The 24141-nt window shown below is 40.1% G+C and overlaps 1 protein-coding gene across 4 annotated transcripts in view; it reads left to right on the top strand.

Annotated features, from left to right (window-relative positions):
* The first annotated feature begins 393 nt into the window (after positions 1-393).
* LOC6630979 (very long chain fatty acid elongase AAEL008004) overlaps positions 394-24141 on the top strand; it is a 45705-nt gene continuing 21957 nt past the window's right edge. Inside the window, exons 1-2 of one of the 4 annotated variants that reach the window (XM_002053831.4) lie at positions 394-501; positions 596-716. The gene's annotated coding sequence lies outside the window, so the exon portion shown is untranslated. Of the gene's footprint in view, positions 717-15653; positions 15859-18224; positions 19059-24141 lie in introns of those variants that run through there. The other 3 variants (XM_015172071.3, XM_070206964.1, XM_070206965.1) reach the window with 3 other exon arrangements.

The following is a 24141-nucleotide window of genomic DNA, read 5'->3' as shown; positions in this document are numbered from 1 at the left end:
CGTGCGCCACCTGTTGCTGTTTACTTGAACTTCAATCTGTTCGAGAACAGGAGCGCACACTAGGGCCAAAGCAATTAGTGTATTTGCTTTGTGCTTGCTTTAAGTGGGGAGGGGTTTGGCATGTTGCGGGGGTTAACTAGCTGCTGCTTCACGGAAAGTTTTTTTTGCGTTGCACTCTGTGCACTCTGTTGTTGTTGCTGTATCGTAAGTTTCCACTGTCAGAAGCTTTTTTTTGTAAGTTTTGCGGCCCAAGTTCTGCGCCTGCTCGCCAGTTGTGCAGCTTTGGCAGCGCTGCCAGCGCCAGCGTCGCAGTCACAGTTGCTGCGCAGTTGCGTCGTCGTCGCATTGCGCGTTTAACAGCCGCACCGCTCAATTTTCGCTCAGTTTCATTCAGAAGTTAAGCTTAAGCGTGTCTCGGCCGCTCGGTCAATAGACTCGCTCTGCTCATTAGCCAATTGCGAAAGAATTTGGATTTTTACAAAGTTCTTGTGAAATATTTACGTATGTTTCGGCACATTCGGCCATACATATGAGCATATAGTTATTTCAGTCTTGTCCGTGCGTTATTTGTGTTGTGGTTTTTGCGGTTTTTCAGTTCCAGTTTCAATTGATTGCAAGCAGGAGCAGCGCCCCCAGCACCAGCAACAGCAGCAACAGCAGCACCAGCAGCGTCAGCAGCAACAACAACAAACGCCAGTAGCCAACACAAATTGTTGGTAAGTTTCTTCACATACGCTTTGTGCTATTACTTCTTTTGCAACTGTTATTGTTGATTTGTTGAACAGGCTGGCAACACTGTGCCGAATAACGCATTGCCCAATATGTTAAAGCAATCACATACAGTATGTCAATAAAGTGTTTTGACTAACGAAAAAAAACTAATTTTTTGGGTTTAGTTGAAAATAAATGTACCTAAAAGTGAGAATTTTTTTTCAATTCTAATTTATTTCGATTCTATATTTTTCCTAGAACTTAATGGCAAAAAGAATTGTTAAATAACATTACCCAAACATTTTATAAAATTAAAAAACTAAAAACATTCAAATTTTATGCTGTCAATAAAGTGTTTTTACACGAAACTTTATTACTAAATAACAATGTTAAAAAAACAGGAATATTTTTTTTTAATACTTTGTGTGGCTGCCATTAGCGTCACATACAGCCTGCAATCGCCGTTTCATTGAAACAATAAGGTTTTGTATGTATGTTTCTGGAATCTTCTGCCATTCTTCCAGTACAGCAGCTTTTAAATCAGTTTTTGATTTTGGACTCCGCTTTGCGACTTTTTTTTTCAAATATGACCACACATTTTCTATTGGATTCATATCTGGACTTTGTGGTGGAGTGTCTAACACCTTTCCACAGTTGTACAACAGCCAAACTCTTACCATATGAGCTTTATGCTTCGGGTCATTGTCCTGGTAAAATTTAAAAATTGGCTTATTGTCCTCATAGAATCCAAATTTCTGTGCACTACTGACGAGATGTGTCTGTAAAATGCTCAGATATTGTCTAGCATCCATGGTATTCTCAATGAAGGTCAAATCTCCTACACCCTTGCTCGAAATACACCCCCACACCATCACTGATAGTTTTCCGAATTTAACGGTTGGAATAATATTGCGGTTTTCCAACGCTGTTAGTGGCTTTCTCCAGACTCTGGATGGCCCATCGTTGTAGAATAGCATCATCTTGCTTTCGTCACAGAATATGACGTTACTCCAAAAATCGTTCGAACTATTTACATGGACTTGAGCGAACGATAGCCGCTTCAAAATATTCGCCGCCGATAGTAGAGGTTTTTTCCTGGCAACTCGTGATGTGTAGTCATTGGAATTCAGTAATTTTCGGACAGTTTCATGTGACACATCAACACCACTTTCTTCCTTGAACTCCTGAGCAATATCCCTAAGCGAAATTTGTGGATTTTTCTCAATTTTTCTCAGAATTTTTCGCTTATCTCTGTCAGAAATTTTGCAGGGTCGACCACATACTGGCTTTGCCTCTAGCCTATCTTCCTTATTGGCTCTGTTTAATATGTTGTATATCGTTGCTTTTGATAAATTAAACATATCAGCCAGTTCCGAGACTTGACGTCCCATCTGATGGTTATAATACACCAGCTGAGCGACTTCAAAAGTTGTTCTTTTTCCTGGCATTTTATTTTTCATAAAATTAAAGCAAAACGTTATAAATTGCAATAGAAAATGACAAGAAAAGTCGAAGACACAAGAGAAGCCAAAACGCATGGGCCCAAATCTAACGGGATCACCCAAAAGAGAACGGCAAAACAATTTACCGTAGCTGTAAAAACACTTTATTGACAGCATAAAATGTGAATGTTTTTAGTTTTTTAATTTTATAAAATGTTTGGGTAATGTTATTTAACAATTCTTTTTGCCATTAAGTTCTAGGAGAAATATAGAATCGAAATAAATTATAATTGAAAAAAAATTCTCACTTTTAGGTACATTTATTTTCAACTAAACCCAAAAAATTAGTTTTTTTTTGTTAGTAAAAACACTTTATTGACATACTGTACATACTTCTACTAGAAAAAAAAAAATATTAAAAATAATCAAAATGCGGTTTGAATGATTTCACACTTTTGGGCCAGCACATAATAATTAATTACATTGGATTCAGGTTTTTGTTTGTATGCAGATTCTTATTATTTATCACCTGTTTTGGCCAGCAACCTGCCGCCAAGTGCTTTAGCCCAAAACTGTTAGCTCAAGCGCATATGAATAATGTTAAAAGAATGCAATATTCAGCATAATTTCTGTCATATTTAGCATAGATGGCATTTTTGGGTTTTCTTATGAACTGAATTTGCATTGCATTTCTCTTGTCTCCCGCCGTCAGCTGATTTCTGTTTACATTTACCAACTGACCAGGGCTGCAATTTGTGCAAGCTCAAGTCAGGGTTTTTGTTTGCATACTTATTTATTCTTTATCTTTCCCCTGATTTTCTTCTCTTAAAAGGAATCATTATATTACTTAACGGAAAGATTGCAAGAAAGCAGACTCAATGCTGCTCTTAGTTTTTGCATGCTTTGTCTGCGATGCTGTTAACTTATTACAGTTAGCTTATTTTAGTATAGAAAATACCCTGCATTATGATCGTTGGAAGATCTGTTTTATTGTCGATGCCAATTCGATAACGTTTTCGATCCAGAATTCAATTTATATGAAGTCTTGAGAAGTTTTTCTGAATGGAATAAAGGACATATAAAAGGCTTTTACGATTTTAAGATATTTGCACTTTGAAAAACTATTTTCGCCGAAGTATGTATGCTATCAAGCAATAACAACATCAACATTTACGACTTTCAGCAACAAATGTATTTAGTTGACGGCATTTACGGGTTAAACGATATTAAGAGCTCTTGTAATTATTAACAGAGTCGCGATAACAGATTGCTTACATTGCTGCAACGAGCTGCAAGAGCAGAAGAGACAAAGCGGCAACAAATTAAGCTGGGCTCCATGCACAACCTTGGACTTGACTCTTGCCACTGATGGGCAACTGATTACCTGGTCGGCTTACCTGCCTGCCAGCGCGTTGTCACATTATGTCTTTTGTTGTTGAGCGGCCTGTGGCCCTGTTGTTGTCGCGTTTTGAACAACTCTTGGAACAACTTTCAAGCTTTTATGATGATGGAAATGGGAGAACATGGCGGAATATTTTATGGCTGGAACAGCCCTTTTTGCTATATCGATCTGATATATTTTTATTTTGATGTTCGCTTCCGCATTGCTAATTTAAGCACAGAATTGATTAAACTCCTTAATTGCTAGTTAAGGAATGCACTGCATGCCGACACGACTAGTTCCTGGTTTGGGTTTTCCCCCTCAGATAGTTCGCATGCGGCCTTTGTCTGGGCACTCGTGCGCGGACTCGTACTCGGACGTGTATTGCGCAGATTTCTTCTGGCTAAAATTGCAAATTACAAATTATTGACTCTTAATGGCAATTGAATGACGCGGATTTTCGCTTTCAAACGGTTACAAATGCAAACATTTACGCTATTCCGCGTGCTTTTTCCCTTCTCGGAATGCCACGCACGTAGACCACATTTCATGCGAATTTACAGGCTTACCCTCTTCCAGTCTACGCTGCCTGCCGACAGCAGATCGTCACTGGAAGATCTGAAGCTTGCGCGAAAGAACAATTACATTCGAGGAGCGGCATACTGAATACCCTCACAAACATAGAATAGCTAGAAATAAAATTAAATCATGGTGTATCAGCTGCTTATATTGATCAAGAAGATATGGCATATCCACTATGCGATCGAAGATACACTTAAAAGAAAGTGTATCGTATTTCGAGACACAATTGTGCTACCTTTTGCTAGGGTATAAGCAGAACAGTCAGCGGTCAATGCGCTGGAGGTCTCCATCCCAACGAAAATTCCCCAAACATTTAAATGTTTAGCACTCGGCGTCGAGGGCTTCACCTGCACATGGCTCCGCTCACTCTCTATAAATAATTCAAACGCACGTTTGTCTAGAACAGGATCCGCCCTGCCAGTGCCCGTTGATCGACAGGGGGGGGCTGTGCGGCTGCCCTGGTGCCTGGCATGCTAATTTGTAAACATAACAACGAACTGACATTGACAGCCAACTGTGATTTTGGGCATTCATAAGCGATCAAAAAAGATACTGCAGAGACAGAGCGCGCCAAAGAGAATGCTTGAGCTAATGTGCCAAAATATATATTTTTTCTCAGAGATTGGCAACATCAAACCGATCAAACTAGTTGATATCACCAAAGCTACACCGATTGATGCGTCTCAGTATTGATGCGAATTCTTATTTTCTAGGGAATAAAAATTCCTAAAGAGTCAAAAGAATCTATACATGCATCTACATACATATGTATGTATACAGCTCCATTAACAGCTTCTAGTCTGCCTTTAAAAAAAGAGTTAAAACATGTTAAATTTAACAGAAACTGTAATCAAGCAATGACTGTCAAACTGTAAGATGTGTTAATATATTTCGAATTTTCTAGGCAATAAAAATTCCTAAAATGTCAAAAGAATCCTATACACGCATCTACATATACAGCTCCATTAACAGCTCCAAGTCTGCCTTAAAAAAGTGTTCAGCAAATGTTAAATTTAACAGAAACTATAATCAAGCAATGACTGTCCAACTGTAAGAGGTGTTAATATATTTCGAATTTTCTAGGCAATAAAAATTCCTTAAAAGTCAAAAGAATCCTATACACGCATCTACATATACAGCTCCATTAACAGCTCCAAGTCTGCCTTAAAAAAAAAGTTCAGCAAATGTTAAATTTAACAGAAACTGTAATCAAGCAATTACTGTCAAACTGTAAAATGTGCGTAGCTAATAAATTTGTGGCTTTACGTTGCGTACTTCATAAAACAGTTAATGCGCACACGAAGTTTGTTTAATGTACGCTTTGTGAAATTATTTGAAAAAAACTCCTGGTCAACAGACTTTGACTGCGGAGTACATACATGCACACATACATGCATACATATATATACGTACGTGGAGAACGTTCCTGTCATGATGATATAGTAAATCTTGCAATCATTGTACGATTTGTAAATATGTGCAAATTTCATTTGTTGCTGTTGCGACTGTGACTGTGGCTGTTCCTGTTTTTTTGTGTTATATTTTGTTTTGTGCTGCTGTTATGACTAATGAAAACAATTAACAGCATTTTATCTGCCTCCGACTACGTGTGCCGCATATCCAAACATGAAACGAACAGCGAGCGGCATCAGCTGACAGATATTACCAGTAGTATCAGAGTTATGGCCATACTTCTAATGCCTAGCAATGGCATCGACGAACCGACTATATAAACAGACGGCGTGGGAGCTTATAAATTGACTGCATCTTTTTCCTTTTTACTAACATACAGACATATATAGTGATGCACATGATGAATCAGTTTGCTGCATTTGGAGAATTAGTTTAACAGCCTGTTTGTAAGATATAAATGGAGATATGTCAAGATATTAACTGTTAATTGTGCTAATTAGCGAGCTAATGCACTTACAAACGAGCCACTCAATTGCAACAATAGCAATAACAGTAACAATAACAAACAATGCCAATGCAACAACAGCAACAACAACAACAACAACAATCGCGGCAACAAAAGCAACAAATTGATTTCAAAATTGTTGCCAGAGTTTACATGTGCACAATACATGCGAGTACAGTGAAAGCTCTCTTAACGAACACTTGCCGCGTGCAAAACTTCATTAATATATTTAAATTGAGCATAAACAAAAATCGCACATCTTGCCTGACATAAGTGTGTTTGTTCGCTCAAGGCAGTCTTCACTGTGCTCAACTATGCATTCGCCGTGTTAGTCGTTTTGTCAGTTGCTCTGCCAACTAATTTGTTAACCTCTGACATGATTAGCGCTTTTGGCAACATTTCCAGCTTGTAATTTGCAGCTAAAGTTAAAGTCAACAACTCTTCGGTTAATTGCGGCAGCTTTTAGCCATGTTTACAGTCTTAAGAGCCATCAAATGACTTCCCTCTTCCCTGCGTCATGACAATGCGTTAAATTCAATTCAAATGCATTTTTGTCCAATTCATTTATAAATATAATCAAAATCTTTAAAATTTTATGTTAAGTGTTGGCTTATTGAATAACTAAAGAGATTTTAGACGTGTCCTTAAGCAATTCCTAGATATTTACCGAGGCATTACCTCTATGAACTCTGTATGCTGTATAGAAACCAAGTTCTTAGCTTCTTGAATAACTAAAGAGATTAAGGGTGTATTCTGTATCTCATCCAGGCTAACTGCTTCTTGAATAACTGAACGGCGAATCCTTGAGAAATTCTCATATATCTAAGATCTAAGTATGTCGCAAAGGAACTTAGTTTCTGCACCTGATCAAGAATAAATATACACCATGAATACTCTCTCTGTTGTAGAAAAACCAGCTCACAGCTCTTCAATTCATGATTCCTTAAAAACTTGTTTCGAAAGCGAAAACAAAAAATAGATAAATACCTACCAAATAAATGGAAAAAAATATGTAATAAAAATATTTATTTATTTGAAACGAGATTTGGTATTTAGAGTTCAATGAATTCAATTGAATAAAACATGAAAGCAAATATGTTTACACTTTAGCTGGGCTATAACAAGGTACTTAACCGATTTTTGATTTCTGATTGAGTTTCAATTTGATTGAATGAATATTTAATATTTGTACAAAGGCGAAAACAAGGTGTTTACCCGCAGCTTAACAAGGTCTTAATGCCAGCTGACATTTAAGCCAGTACCTAAGGTGAGTTCTGACGAGAATATATATATATATATATAAATATCAAATGTAAGATTTCCCAAAAAGGAATTTGCCGCAAAGCCTGAATATACTCTGTGCAGCTTTTGAGCGCGTCTCGAAGCCAGAAAAGTGAAGCAGAAACAATTAGATGCTCTTAAAAGGACATATATAACTGTTGATCGAAACTAAATTAGTTCTGTAACATTGAAACGGGCAACTTTTTGGTATTTGTTAATTATTTGCTTGGCCCAAAAAAAGCAACAAAACTCAATTCAAGTTTTGGCATAACAAGTGCATCTGTGTTGTTTGTTAATGTAAAATTTCCGTTTACATTCGCATTCGCGAGGCATGTATGTAAATACTTTTGTTGCAATAAATTAATTAGGTAAATACAAGTATAAGTTCTGTAAACAAATAACATTAACTGAACAATACAAAACAAACGCACGCGTCGCTGATTTTGCAGCCAACTCATGTTTAATTGTATTGCAATTTGTATACACTGTTCGCAGCGCGCAAAGGAGTATATGCTGTCTGTTGTTGCGTAGAGCGAGGCAAACTGCAAATCCATATTTTTGACTGCAATACAGTTTGCAAGTCACTGATGCAGTTTTAGAGCCACATAACAGGTTGTTTTTTTTTTTTTGACTGCAAACAGAGCATGCTGCCGTCGTCTGTTTGCGGCTGCAACATCAATATTCTCTTATGCTATGCATTTTGAAAGCTTCCGCAAAACAAACACAATTCAATTAATTATACAAAACTGAAAGGTCAACCCCTTTTACAAGCGTCGACAATTGCCAAGTTAACATCAAATTGACGCAATTGTGCGCAAATGTTGAACATGAATTCATATATATTGCCAAAAGTGAAAAAAACAAAAAAAAAAAAACAAAAACAAAATGTACTTGGTTAAGTATTTTTTGGTTGTCAGTTTTTTAATGAACACTTTGCTCATTTGCGCCTACATTCAAGATGTTTAAAACACACGCAAGATACTTAAAAAAAAAAAACTGAAAAAAAAAACAAAAGGAAACTTCTCTTTAAGAGAAGTTTGGCATTGAAAGACCACAGCGCGACGTTGATTAAGTTGTCAAAAAGCAACAACAATTGAAAATCCCACAAGATACATTTTCTGCCGCTGCCACCGCCCGCCCGCCTCACCTTCCCCTGCGCCTCTAGCGCTTCTTCAGTTGACATTGTCTTTGTGCCTTTGCGGCTTGTGGTTTATGCGTTTTGTTTCACTATTGGACACAAAATATTATATGGTATTGTAATTTTCTGGCATATGACAGACTTTGCACACGGATTAATAACTTATTAGCAGTTGAGCCTTGGATGCATGAGATGGATATGGAAGCTGTTGTGGTGCCCGAGCTGGGACTTAGCTTGGCCTTAAGCCTTCAACAGTTAAACAGCCTTAATTGGCCCAAAACATGCTGGCATTAGACCTTCCCTTTTGTCATGTACTTGTTTTTATTGCGCTCAACTAGAATGGATACATGTGCTAGCTATGAAGCAAATTGTTTAGGGAAGTATATAGAGTTGAATAATAACAATATGCTTAATAGTTGTCTAGATAGTATTCTATCTATCTATAAACGGCTTTAAATCTCAGACTCTTAAGCCTGTTTATAGATGCAGTAATATCTGCACCGAAGGCTATAATAATCATCAGTCTATAGCTTTGTTAGAGTGCATAATAAACGAGAAAGTAAATTTATATTCAGCAAGCCGAAAATTGAATACCCTTGTAGACATTTGCCTTGCGGCTCTGCAGATATCTGGGAATAGTGTAACACGCCAATCGGAAAGCACATTTAAGAACTTCATGTCCATGTCAACTACTTATATAGTAGAGTGAAACGATGTTGATAAGATTTTGAATATATTTGAAAAGTAAAGGGAATCTAATAAATTCCATGCTTTGTTTTCTCTTGATAAACAAAGGAGTTTTTCTTTTGTTGTCTCCGTCTATGCACTAAAGAATTCATGACAACATGAATTATAAATTATATAATACCCTTTGCAAGGGTATTGTAATAATTATTTTTAATAATTACCACATTATTTTATGCATTAATAATACATATTTCCGATATACAGGTATAATATTGTTGCTGTTTTTTTTTTTTGTTTTGTTCTTAAATATTTCCACGTTCTGTAAGATACGCATCTAGTATCTAATCTCGTATATCGTATAGATGGCAAGTGCATATTGCAGGTCTCGAAGTGTTTTTCCGTTAATTGAAATTCTTTATTTCAAAATAAATATCAGGTATTGTGATTATATCAGAAGCTCAACGTTATTTGCCCTGTAATTAAGCCAACACCTTGCTGCTTTAAAATTGCACACCCTTCTAAGTTTGATAATTGCCTAACTAATCAATAACTTGTTGGGTTAAAACGTCTGTTAATTTCGCTATTGATTCGGGACTCTTCTGACTGTCTCATTAACAGTCGAGTCAATTAACGCCCTTCAACTCAATTCCAGTTATTATCATCATGCGCTAATGTTACAAAGTGCAGGAAGCGCTGTACCTTGGGGCATTCGGGACGACCGTTCGATATGGACAAAAGTCAGTCAAGACAATAAGTCGGCCAAGACTTAAGTCGAAGGTCCAGTAGATTACGCAAATATGTACACACATTGTCGGCTGTTCTGACGGCGCACATGTTACTAAAGATAGACTGAAGTGTTTTTTTAGTTAGGCACAACACAAAAAGAAAAAAAAATAATGCCAAGTACGCGTTTTAGATAGATTTTTGTTTATCTTGTGCTCGGATAAATAAACTAAAAAATTGCTCCTTGTGCGAGCCAAGACCTAAGCATTTACTTTCAATTATATTCTCATGAGAATTTGATCATTTGATCACAAGTGCTCGACTGAAAGATGCCCTGTAAACAGCTCTAATTGATGCATCATTGTATGCATGCGTGCACATAATATTCGCACCTTTCCCCACCTTCGAAGATATCTAGGAGACAGTTGTTGATTATATGCACACATACACGGGCAGCTGAACTTATTGTGTCTCGAGTTTAAAGGATCGAAATACTATATTGTATCCGTAGGGTCGAAAAGAAGGATCTTGTATGGAAAACTTCTTTGTTTAGCAAGATATCTTGACCAAAATCTTATTAACATCGGGCCACTATATCATAAAGCTGCCATGAGAACGATCGGCCGGTAAGTAGATAGACAAATATATATATATTTTCTTCAGACTCAGCATTTTCGAGCTTTACTATTCTCACGTATCTGCCGAAGCGAAAAATGTAAAGGGTATGCAATCTTCTCTCGTTTACCCATCTTAATAAACCTATTACGACTTGAAGATGGCATTCAAATATATGGATATACCAAAAATGAAGGTTTTATCTTATAAAAAGGTTGTAGGTCTCGAGGGACAAGGGCAAAAGGAATGAATTATTGTCGACTCAGCAAAAAAGTGCGATAAAAAGCAATATTAAGGTACGATCAGTAATCAAAAATTTATAGAGACGAAGGGAACCTTCTTAATTGAGACTAATTATTTATTAATTAATTTGTATTCGATAATTATCGATTTTGGGCTCACGAAAAGTTATCGAAGTTTTATTTGAAATGCTTAGTCTGTTAGTTCCACACTTGAAGCTTATTATGAACACATAGAATATATAAAGTTGAAAAAGTAGTTCATAATAGAGGTAAGTCCTTAGTCCATGGAAGGTTAAGTGGATTTGCGTTCAACTCGCATGTGTTGTACACAAAACCGAGTTCCGCAGTGCTGAGAATTAGTTGTTGTTTTTTTTATTTTTTTTTTGTTTTTTTTTTTTTATAGATCTATGCGATTCTGTTTGCTTGGCAATTGCGAAAACGTAACGCTTGAGCGCATTTTATATCCAACAAGTGCGGAGGCGACTTTAGATGTTTGCAGTCGATGTCCGCCAATTACGCAAACAGCTGGACCATTTTTGGGCGTGTCTGTTAAATATATGTTTATATTGAAGTGCGTTATATATCTATATGCTCACCTGTATGTATTAGCTGCCAAAGCCAGTTAGTACATGCGCTCATTGCGCGCTGCCCATTAGTTTTGGCCAAAATTTCACGCGTTCGCTCGAGGCTTAGAACCCGTTTTGGCTAGATCGCTTGACAAATATTTAATGGGCCAACTTTGATGGCCGCTATTTATGTTCGGTTCACTTTATGTTTGGCTCTCAGGGCTCTCAGGGCCCCCCGTATTTTTAATGAGCATTGAGAAAGCTGCGAGCTGGGCTTTCAGCACTTTCAGCCATAATATTTGGTTTGTTTGCCAAGCTTAATCATTATCATTACCACACATTAGCCAACCGTGCCTTCAATTTTGAAAGGTGTCTTTGTCTGTTGTCGTTTTCTTTCTCTTCGGTGGAACATTGTGCAACTGCAATTGCCCCGGACCCAGTCTCAATCGCGCAGTCGCAGTCGCAGCGCCTGCCACTGCCACTGCCAGCGCTCCGTGCCCCAGATCAAAGCCAAAAACCAGGCTTCGACTTTAATTTAAATAGTTTTCGTTTGTTTTATTTCACTTTGGTTTTGCTGGCCGTCATTGTCTTTGGCTTTGTTTACAGCTGTGCTGCATACATAATTCAATTTACAGTCGTTTGTCATCGTGGCGGTCACACAATCGCAAACGCAATCCCCATCACAGCCCGGACCAGGCCATACCAGGCCAGACCAGACCAGATCAGACCAGGCGGAGAACTGCACACCTCTTAATGAGACGCACTTCACTCTGCTGTTTGCTGCTGCAATGTTTGCGGAATGTTTGTCATTTTTTCTGTACAGATAAAGTTGAACATTTGGCTATAATTGGCTTTGGGTCAGTCGTTAAACGACTTGCTTAAAAATAAGTTTACCAATCATTTTGCAGTCAATCACAAGGTTGGCCTCGTTGCGTACGATGCTATTTATGTAGGGGATATTATAATTTTGTCATGCAATGGAGAAGGAGACATCGCCGACCGCATAAAGCAGAAGATATCCTTCACGTTTTCTCTAAGTTAGTAGAATTATCTTTACAAATGTTTTTAGCTAACACACATTTTTATATTAGTCTGCTTTTAAAACAGCTTTTTAGTTTAGTTACCTTGGTTTTATTCCCTTGTGTTCCCTTATTTTCAATTGTTTTTTAATTGAACTATTTAAATTTATAGCAAGAAAAGATGCTTGATTACGAACACTTTCCCAGCCTGGGGAAACAGCTTTCCCATGGAGTAGAAAGTGGGTATTACTGCTTCTCAGATTATGAAAGCAAAGAAGGGGAAAGGGGGAAGGAGGAGGGCGGCAGGTCGAGCTAGAGAGAGACTTAAGTACACAATGCTCTCTTTGCCCTGTTTGAGCATCGCTTGAGAATGCATCAGAGTGAAGAATAAACAACTCATTACAACATTTGGCAAACATTTGAATTCATTAAATAAAAACAAAAAGAAAACAACAGAAATTGGTTTGCTCAAAATTTCAGTTGTTCGATTTTGACATACATTTTTACATAGTTATTGGCTTTTGCCGAAAGCAAAGACAATTGCTGGCCTCTGGCTGCTGCCACGCCCCAAAGGTGTTGGCAGATGCGATTGGCATGGCAATGCCGACAGGGAGGGGGAGGGGGGGGGGAGTCAGCAAACAAAAACAAACTACGTGTTGGCTACGTAATTTTGTATTGTCAATGCGCTGCCAACGGCGCCCGCCCTTGACTCAATTTGTTGGCCTGGCCGTGGCGCATGCGCAGAATGCAGAGCGAATTGTTGTGGCTCAAGTGGCTGGGCAGACATGGCCAGTGCTTGGGCTTGGGCCAAGAGACATTGGCCTAGGCAGTGTTCGATCCATTAGGTTGCGTTTAAATTGTGCGACTGCGTCTAGCTAAGTTAATTGGAGTAACTAAGCAACGCCCACGACTGGCGTTAAATTGTGCAATGCACTCGGTAATTAAATCAAAGAGTTGTAAATAAAAGACGTTCGCTGCTTGGACTATTTTTAATAGCAGCTGCTGCTGCGCCGCCAAATCCCGTTTGCTTGTTTAGGCAACTGGCGTCGGCGTCGCTGCTGGCATCGCAGCTGGCGTCGCAGCTGGCGTCGCTGCCGGCGTTGATAATGGCGTTTCATTTACGAAACTTATTAATCGATTTATATGCGCCGGCACAACAGGCAAAAGTGGGCAAAACAACAACAACAACAACAGCGGCAGCAACAACCAATACACGGGCAATTTCTTTGACGCACACAGATACAGATACAAATACACACAGATACGCGGAGCATGTGTGCGCGCCCAAGGTGAGATGTAAATGTTGTGCGTGTGTGTGTGTTGGCCTAAACATGAACCGTTAGCGTTTGAGCCATGATGATGACACGAAGTCAAACAACAACAGCAGCAACGACAACAACAACTACAACAACTACAACAAGTGCAACAACATGTTGTTGCGCGCTTGACACGTTTAGTTTTGACATTGTCAAGCCAAAGCCAAAGAATATTGGCCCCGCCCCCCGTCAGCCCACGCGTGCAACATTTCGCAATCATAAGCATTTGCGCGTGCGCAACACTCTTAATATTAGTATTTGATTTCATTTATTTATATCATATTATTATTTTGTTTTCGTTTAATTTGAAAGTGCGTCGCGAGCACTTTGTATCTAACCAACTGAACAATTGTTCCGATTTTTGTTTGTCTGCCAAATTAAACGCTTTGACATGCGCCTTTCAGCTAATGAGCTAATTAGTTTGCCAGTTATTAACCATTTTCAGTCGGTTGCAGTTGTTTGCTTCGATATTATAAACTTTACAGCAGTCGCTAATACAGTGTGTGCTGGCTAAGGCGAACATCAATGAATGATAACAGGACATAAGTTGAAAAGTTGAATCTTATTCACTGAAACTTATTGCTTTCTTTTTTAATGAGTAAAATTCTATTATATTATATTATTACATTACTTTTAGTAAAAGTTCTCTTATCGCAATCATCGTTTAACCCATGTTGCCCCCACAAACTGAGCTGTATTTTGTCAGATGCAGAATAAGCGGGTAAATCCATTTGGCTTAGATTTTATTGCCTCGCTTCTTGGCAATTTCATGGTCTATTTGCCGCATATGATTGTTAATAAGTTTGCGATTTTGTTACTTCTGTCGGTCCAAAAGCATAAGCTGTATACGAAGCCCGCTAACTAAATGGGGTAAAATCATTTCCGGTTCATATCCGCACACCTTCTTCCAGCTAGAGGTGCGGCTCAGTCGAAAAAGGGCAAGCACAGAAGCAGTAAATATCCGTGTGGCAACTGAGCCATGTCCTGCTGGGCCAAAAGGGGTGGTTCGGCTACAAATTGAGGAAAACAAAATACAATGCCAAATAATAAATAAAGTAAAACACAACATCTAAGAAACAACAACAACAAACAGTTGAAAGCGCCAGGCCTCTCTCAACTTGGATGACATAATGCCAAGTGGAGTGTGTATCTGAATACGTGTGTGTGCATGTATCTGTGTACACGCTCGAGTGTAGCTGTGCTTGCAGCTGTTGTTGTTGTTGTTGTTGTTGTTGTCGAACACGCTTACTACAGCAGGCGTAGAGCTACTCGTATTTATTTTGCGGCATTTGTGTTTGGAAAACGAGCAACAACAACAGCAACAGCAAAGAAAAAAAAGAGAATGAGAAAAGTAGGCGACAACCCTTGGAAAAGCAACAAAAATGCACGTATGCCATGGATACACGCTGGCAAAGAGAGCGCCTTATCAATGGCACGCACTAACAGAGAAAGGAAGAGAGCGACAGCCAGAGAGAGAGAAAGAGAGAGAGAGAGAGCGCGAGGAGGCGAGCGAGAGTAAGCGCTTATGGCCGGCAAGCAGCCGGCCTTTTTGCGCCACATCCACATCCACATCCACGAAAATGTGCCTGTCGGGCTGGCTGAATGTATCTGTCAGATACGGAGAGGGCGCGCGTATCTGTGTGTGCGCCCGTTGTATCTGTATCTGTATCTGTATCTGCAGCTGTAGCGGTGGCAGTTTCTGTGTTGGCGCGTGACGCAACGTGTGTAGTGAAACGCGAATGTTGCCAGCGGCCATGCTTCTTCTTCTTCCACAATCGGCCGCTGTTGCGGCTGTCGCAGTCACTGTCACTGCGGCGACTGCCTGTCAAATGCCGTTCCGTCTGCTGTCTGCTTCTTGCCGCTTGCCAGCCACAAGATACAGATACACAGCACTTGGCGCTCAGTGCTCAGTACTCTTTCGAGCACTCTCTCGCTCTCCACCTCTCTCTCTCTCTCTCTCTCTCTCTCTGTCGCGCTATCTCCCTCACTCGCCGTCTCTCTTGCTGACGCACCGCATTCACTTATTTCTCTGGGGTTCGCTCGCTCTTCGCCCAATTCGTGCGCCTCAGTTTGCATTTCGCTTTGGGTTGTGTCTTGTCTGGTTCGCTTTTGGGTCAGGCCAGACCAAAAAAAAAAAAAAAATTAAATAAAATTAAATAAATGAAAAAATTCGCATTCAATTCACATTCGCGCACAAATTAATTCCTAGGCCTGCCTGCCCAACTGCTGCAACAGAAGTAAATTGCCGCAACAAAAAATAAAAAAAAAATAAAACAAATCTAAATAATGATATCATGAGTTATCTTCAATTACACGTGACTAACAAAAAAAAAAAATAATGAAAAAGAAGAAAAAATCCAAACAAATACGTTTTATTAATGTGTGTTAGGTTGATGTGCTGCGTCTTCGTTGAAATACTCGTGCCGCGACCAAGTCGCGTGTATCTCAGAGATACACGTAACATAAAAACTGTTGTCTGCCCGTTAAATGTTCCAAGTGTCAGTTTCCGCCTACAAAAAGACAGCGGCTTATCTATGTGCAACGTTTTGTATAGCCACTCGATAAATACGCCAATCCATTTGTTAAATATATCTACATAATCAGCTGCACATCCACGTAACCAGCCCAGCCTCCAACACGAGCATCCTGCACTCAATTAACTTGCCGTCCAACTCGGACCAAGTTAATTGAGTCGAAGCACTGCTGTCCAAATCGCTGGCATTGCTCAATGTTGGCCCATTGTCACCTGCCAATAATCAGTTTGCCAGCTAATTAATCAACAACGATAACACCACAAACTTCACAACAACAACAACAGCAACAACAACTAGCACATCCGCAGCCAAAGTGCACGTTTCGTGGGCAAGTGTGTGGCATTGGAAGATATGACATAATTCCAAGACATTCACATGCCACACAAAAAAAATTCATCTATATTATATATATATATATATATATATATGTATATATTTATAAAGAAGCAGGCACCCAAAGAGCGCGCGCTTCCACTCGAAGAGCGCTGCCCGCCGAAGAGTACGTCAGGTGCGCGTGTCGACCAATGATCCGAATCCGAACCGAAATCCGAGTCGGAGACGGAGTCGGAGTCGGAGTCCAAAAACCCCAAAACGAAGAATGTCTGTCCACTCCGTCCCCGTCTCTGTCCTTGTCCCCACCCTACGCACACACAATCAAAGTCATCTTGGCATTGCGATTGCAGCGTTGAATTTAATCTGTCTAGCGGAAATGTGTCTGATACACACACCCCCCCTCCCCCTCTCCACACACCTCCAGAAACCCTTTCGAATAACGCCCAACCATAACCTAATTGAAATGCATACCGGCAGTGCCCGTTTCTATATAGACATATATATTAATATATGTATGCATGTGTGTTTGACTGTGGCTTCAGATATATTTGAATATTCGCGGGGGTTTGAATTATTACAAAATTGCATTCTGCGATGGCGACCCAATAAATAACACACACACACACACACACACACACACACACACATAGATACATATACGACTGTATAGATATGCATAATAGATAAGCCATAACAAATTAGATGATTGCGACAAAGGGCGGCGCGCGTCTTAATTTCCATTTCGTCAAGTTTACCTGTTAACCGTTGTTGCTTTCGTTGTTGTTGTTGTTGTTGTTGTAGTTGTTGTTGTTGCAGTCGCTGCGGCTGTTGTTTGGCGACACACATCGCCGCTTTGACCATGAATTCGATTTAATGCAAAAGTCCCAAAAACGTGAATTTATTTTCGGGCGAAAGGAAAACAAAAAGCCGAAACCTATAAAAAAAAACCCAAAGGCATGCGCGTGCATATGTGTTCGTGCGTGTGTGTGTGTGTGTGTGTATGTGTGAAATGCCATAATAATTAATTGATCGACAAGTGCGCAGCTTTGGTTTTTTTTTTCTTTCTTTTTTTTTTTTTTTTTGTATACGGCGCGTCGCAAAGCTGCGACTGCGCGCTGCGCGTCGCGTTGCCGAAATCGAAATCGAATTCGAATTCGATATCTACGAACAGCCGCTGTTGATGGCAGCGCATGTTGTTGCTATTGTTGCTATTGCTTTTTGGGGGGCCCTTGCAACATCGAACCGAAGCCAAGTCAAGCTGTGCCAAGCAGTGCTTGAGCTTGCGACAGCGCTGCTCGCGTCGCTGCCAACGTATTCACCTGTTGTTGTTATTGTTATATCGGCAGCTCTTGGGCGCGCCAATGCATTGCAATTTACATTTCTATGAAGCTCATTTTAATGATCTAAATAAATTTCGAATATTAGCACAAAAGACAGACCCAAAAATAGGAAAAAGAAAAAAAAAAAACACCTACACATACATTTGTGTATGTATATAGACACATATCGCAGCATATTGCATTAAATATCAAAGTCTATAAATTCGTAATCAACGGCGGCGGCAACGCTGGCGGCGCCGCAAGCTCAGCTCTTGCGCGCTCAATATTGCGACTGCGACCGCGACCGAGACGCTGACGCTGACAGCGACAGCGGCCGCAGCAGCGACGATGTCGACTTTAACGGCGTCTTCGGCCTTAGTTAGTCAGCCGTTGCGGCAGCCAGTTAGTCGTGCTTTGCTAGTCGCTGTCTGCGGTTTTGCCTCTCTCGGTTTCTCGGTCAACACGTCTTGTCTCGCCTCGTCATTATTGTCCCCGTCACCGTCAACGGCAACGTCCCAGTCACCGACGCCCCGAGTCTTGTGCCTAGCGTCGCGTCGCCTGCGCCAACCGCGTTAAGCAACTGCATTGCATTTAAAGTGTATTTTGTAAAGTGCTCGGAAGGACACGCGCTTTTCGCTGCCAATTTGGCGAACTTGGCCACACTGAAACAAGACACACACACACACACACACACGCACGCACAACTACATACGTATATGTACATATGCACATAACGGTTGCCAAAGTGTGATAAGCTAGCGCTGCGAGCGAAGAGTGCGCGCCACAAGTAAATGGTGAACTTAATGGCCTTCATCGATTGCCAGGCAAATGTCAGCTGCCGCAGCAACAATTTCAATAATTGATAACAATTCTACAATAACAACAAATGCAGCAACAGCAACAGCAACAGCAACAGCGACGGCAGCAACAACAACAAAGCAACACGCACGCATATCCTTAATGCAAGCGATATAACTGATATTACGATATAACTGATATTACGATATAACTGATGTTACGATATAAGCACACAACCGACGCACACTTATAATTATAATCAATCAAATCGAATCGGAGCTAAATTCAACTGGTTTTCCTCCCAATTTCCATAGCCACTGGCAAATTGTTCACGTTTCTACTCGCATACATGCTTGCATATATTAAATAGTTATTAAACAAATTTTTGCAACAAATTCGAGCAAAGACAATACACAGGAAAAATACTGCTACGCACGCTACTAGGAAAACAAGGTAAATTTCGGATTTAAAGCATTCACCAAATACGATTTTTAATATAAATGTGTCAAATGTTGTAAATCAAATTAAATTTGCATTTTAAAAAGGATTCAGGTTAGCTTAAATTTATGCAAAAATGTCTCTTATAAGACATAATTTCGCAAATATTCATTCTAATTAGTCAAAAGTTCCTTAAATTGTTTTGGCACACAAAACTTTCCAATTCTACCTGACGTTGACTTTCCTGGAACGCACCTATGAATATTTCATTACGCGGATTACATCATCGTCCAAGTGATAAATGCCTTAAAAAAAAAAAAGAGAAAAAAAAACAATTGTCCACATTGTCCACAATTTAAGGCCCAGTCAAGCATATACTAACAAGCCGTTTTTTAATTCATATTTCGTGATTGTTTTCCGTCGAATTGAAAATACTCACGCTCGCTTTATTTGACTCGATGCGATCGTATGCAAATGAATGTTTAATTTCGCATCAGAATGCTTACGATAATCTACGCTAATTTAATGCAATTTTCGATAATTTATTTTCGAGTTCAACGGGACCTATATCTTTATATTGTTAATAACTCGCGCAGCAGTCAATGAACTATAGTAGATTCCTATTTATAATATTTAATTTATGCTTCATGTGTTTACCCACTAAAAGCCTAGACAAAGGGTATTTTAAAGTTGTGCAAATCGTGCGGATGTCATGTAAAGATCCAAAGATCTGGACAGACTACAGACTCCGAATTTGGCATGTAGGCGGAATTTCGTTTTTTAGGCCAAATCTTAAGCACATTTGCTTTATCTGAGCCGTAAATTTACCGATGTAAAACGTGGAAATACCCAAAAATGGTGGCCCAATATAAATAAATTAATAATTAGTAAAGAAACTTAAACTTTGCCGCTTAGAGGGTAGCTCTTAGTTGTGTGCTCTTGGCAACAAGCGTCTTGCTGTGATTTGAGCAAATTTCGAATTCCAATCAATTTTTAACCAGTTTTTTTTTTCTTTTGGCTGCTTCGTTGTGAAAGGCGTTCCATTGTTGTTTTTCTTATGATTTTTGTCGGTTGTCATCGATTTGGTCTATAAATGTCGCAGTAAATAGATATTAAATTAATTGGAATAAATCTCAGCTAAGTATCTAGGCCGAAATGTATGTACGATTTAAGCGAAACACATAAACCTTCGTCTAATTGCCCTTTGTTTAAGATACAGTTCATATGTATCTCATGGATACACGTGCCAGTTGTCAGGGCTAGCTGGAAAGATGTTTAGATGCTCATTTAATTACCATTTCAAATCCATTTCAACCACTTGTCATGTGCGCTGCCATTTGGCAGCAAAACACTCTAGATAATTGCAATTGTAGGCCAAATAACCGAACAACCTTTGACTGAGCCCATTCATTGACCCGGCCCGTCGAGCACTGTCAACACTTGGCAACTACCAAGTTGTTGCCATACAAAAATCAATGGGAAATCGAAAACGCGAGCTGCTTAAACAACCCCAACCCCCAGCCAACAAGCATCCCCTACCCAGTACGACACCCAATAATGCCTGGCTCAGAACGCACGTGACACCTTTTGCTGGCCAAGAATTGAGGCGAGGCCCAGCTCCTCACTTACACTCCCACACACACGCACACACACACACACACACACACGCATAATACGAGCAGCCACAACAAAAACTGAAACTACAACAACAATTACGACGAGCCACGCGTCTTTCAGGCGTCATTCATGGCGTGTTGTTTGCACATTAAACGCGTTTTGTTTTAGCCTTTTTTTTTCATTTTCTGGCAGGGCTGGCAGCAAGTGCCTAACGCTGTGCTGGCGCAGTGCTGCCAGCTGATGAAAAGCTAAAAAATAAAACAGCCAACTCCAGCAGACAGGAAACAACTAAATTTTACTTTAAAAAAATACCAATAAATATGTTTATAATTGGTATTTCACAAATATTTTTGGGTTTTTTGTAATAAGTATATATAATTACATAGCATGCAATTTTTTTTAGAAATTAACAGAGAATTGAAAAGTAAAAAAAAAGTGAACGAATTGCTAGCTAGAATTCACGCTGCGCGCAAACGGCCACACATGGCGGGGCGGGGGGCGGAAAAAGCTTAGCTGGCAACACTGTGTGTGAGTCACACCAACACCAACACCAGCACGGATCCAGGCGCGCTCTCGATAGAGCCCGATTTTCATTCAAGAAATTCGCTGCGCGACTCTGCGCAAAAGCGGACCGCAAAAAAAAAAAGCGAAGCAGAGACCAAAGAGAAACCCTAGCAAGCCGCTGGGCTGAGGGCGCAGGCTTTCATTGGAGCAGGAGTGCGGGCGGCGGGGAATTGGCCGTGGCTGTTACAGCAGAGAGTCGTCATCACGTGATTGTGTCTGTATGTGTGTGTGTGTGCGTGTGCATGTGTGTGTGTGTGTGTGTGTGTGTGACAACGTGGCGCCGGTTAAGCGGCATGTTGCCGTCTGAATTCGGCGCCCTGGAAACTCAATTCGTTGCGGGCTCGGCTTCTGTTTTGCTTTAGGGTTCGCTATGCTTGTTTTTTTTTTGTGCTTTCTGTTTTTTTTTTTTTGGGTGTCGCTTTACATGCTCGTGTGCATTGTTGCTTCATGCTTTGGCTTTTGTGTGGGCTTACATGAAGCACACGGCAACAACAGCAAAAACAACAACAAGCGCGCTGTAAAATCAGGTCAATGAAATAGCAATGTTTGGCACGGCTTTAAAGCGTCGCTGGCATCGCGTTTCGCTGCCTCTTCTTCTGGCCGTGCGAAGGTGAATCTGAGCCGCAGTGGGTCGCCTCCTATTCGTGGTGTCATTTGCTGCGCTTTCAAATCGGGCAAAGCCATTGCCACCCACTCGCACCAAAAACCCAAAGACAAAGACAAGCTGGGGGGGTTGCTTTTTTTTTTGCTTGTTTATTTTTTAGCCCGGTTGACAGCATTTTCCGCTTGCGCGCCTTCAGCTGTGCTTGTTTTGTTGTGGCTTAGTTTGTATCTATTACCAACCATCGTCCTTTGACTTTGAATTTATTTCCATTCAGCTGGCAATGGCTTACTTTCTGTTTGCTGTCGACTGTGTGTTGCCTAGACGGGGGCCTCTTTGCACCTGCCCCACGATAATTGGCTGCACCAAAACTGCAATCAGAACTTGCACACCTTTTGGCATTGAGCATGATCCTGTGAAGATCATCACACATCATACCGTGCTTTGTTGCATTTTTGTGCCAACTCAAGCTTTGATGAATGGGTCAACTCAGGTTTCGAACCGGTTAGATGCAGCCTTGAACCATGGCTGTATTGCCAAAGTCCAATATATTATTCAAAGCCATCATTGCGAAAATGTGCCGTGTAATAATGATTTCTCATGTAAATTTCCCAATATTTGAGTGTGTCATGCCAAATGAACGCTTCGGGCCGCAGCTATTAACGTAAAACCCATTTACAATATTGTAATTTAACGTTAGGCTTGACTTATCAATAAATTGCTGAGCTATAAGTTTTATTATTGCGATGTGTGTATTAACTGCTTAAACACAAGATTATTGCCAGGCACAAAAAAAATATATATATTATAGATACAAATATATATATTCGTGGCCCATTTGTGCAACCTCAGGCCGCAGTCTCTGCAGCAATGAGGTAATTGGACAAGCGAGATTCCTTTCAGCGCATATTATTTCATGTTTTTTCAGCAGTACGCGGCGTATGAGTAATGCCTCACCATGTTTACGTACATGCATGTATATGTATGTGCGTGTGTGTGTTTGTTTGTGTGCAAGTGACGTCAACAATTGCTATTCACTTGGGTCTAGATATTTATTTATGCAGAGGCCTGTCGATTGAGCTAACATGGCTATATAAAGTGCGGCGTTTTGTTTGGGCCACATTTGTAAATTGCTATGCCAAGTGCGTCTGCCATAACCGACAAGGGGCAGTACGCCAAGGGGGGTGGCAACAACGCGAATGCGCCGTCAGCAGCTGCGGCTGTTGCACTTTTCATTTGCCACACAAAATTTGTGTGTTTTGCGGCCGTTGCAAAGAGTTGCCTCGTGCCGCCTGCTTACGTGTATGTGTGTCTGTGTGTGTGTGTGAGTGTGTTTGTTGTGTGTCTGTGTGTCTTTTCGTGTATGAGTGAATGTATTTGCTTGGTCCGCTTGTTGGTCTATCCTTGAACTTTGATTGCACTTTTGCACACAAATCCTATAATATTTACTTACTTTTCGCCTGAGCAATATTTGTACAGTGAAACCCCTCTTGGCTGACCGCCTTTACGCGGTCAAGTCTAATATATTTCCCACATTTTTTGAGCAACGCTTCATTTTTGTCAATAGACCTGTTTATTAGAGCAAGAAATATGAACAAAGCACAAAGCTTGAAATATTGATTAAAGAATTTATTGATATTCACTTTTAAGCATAGAAATCTCTAAAAATGCTCATTTTGTTTCATTTTCTCTGATATATGTCTATACATATCCATCTAGCAGGATAAGAGCTTTAGTTTAGCTTTTAAGCTGCGTTTGCGCTTGGGAATGTGCTTGGACAAATATTACTCATACGCCGCCTTGTACATTTGGGGCTTTGCATGTTTCGTGGCCCCAGGCACAAAATTAATATCGATTTGAGCTTATCTGCATTGATATGCGCTTGATTAGGTGCGATATCGTATCTTCTGCTGGGGCTCAAAGTCCGCGCTTATCGACGGAATCAGAAAAAGAACCAGAACCAAAAGCCCGAAGCCGAAAACGAGAACATCAAATTATAAACAACATGTAAATATGCCGCTCAAATGCTGACTGGCATTTTTATATGAGTGTGTGTGTGTGTTTTTTTTTTGTTTCTTTGGATTTTAGTTTATTAACCTCATTTTATTGCTGCTGTTCAGCTGGCCTTTTTTTCTTAACACATATGCAGGTGCGAGAGAGAGAGTGTGTGTGTGCGTGTATGCATAAATGTATTTAGTTTATTTTATATTTATCTGCATACATGATAAATGTCCAATCGCAATAATTATTGGGTTGAAAGGCGGCCGCCGGGCTTTAGTGTTTTATTTGGTTCACGGTTTAAATGACAAAATGAAA

Source organism: Drosophila virilis, chromosome 2 (assembly GCF_030788295.1).
Source record: "Drosophila virilis strain 15010-1051.87 chromosome 2, Dvir_AGI_RSII-ME, whole genome shotgun sequence".
NCBI classification, from domain to species: Eukaryota; Metazoa; Arthropoda; class Insecta; order Diptera; family Drosophilidae; genus Drosophila; species Drosophila virilis.
Note: the sequence above shows the minus strand (reverse complement) of the source record. Positions and strands in the feature narration are given on the sequence as shown.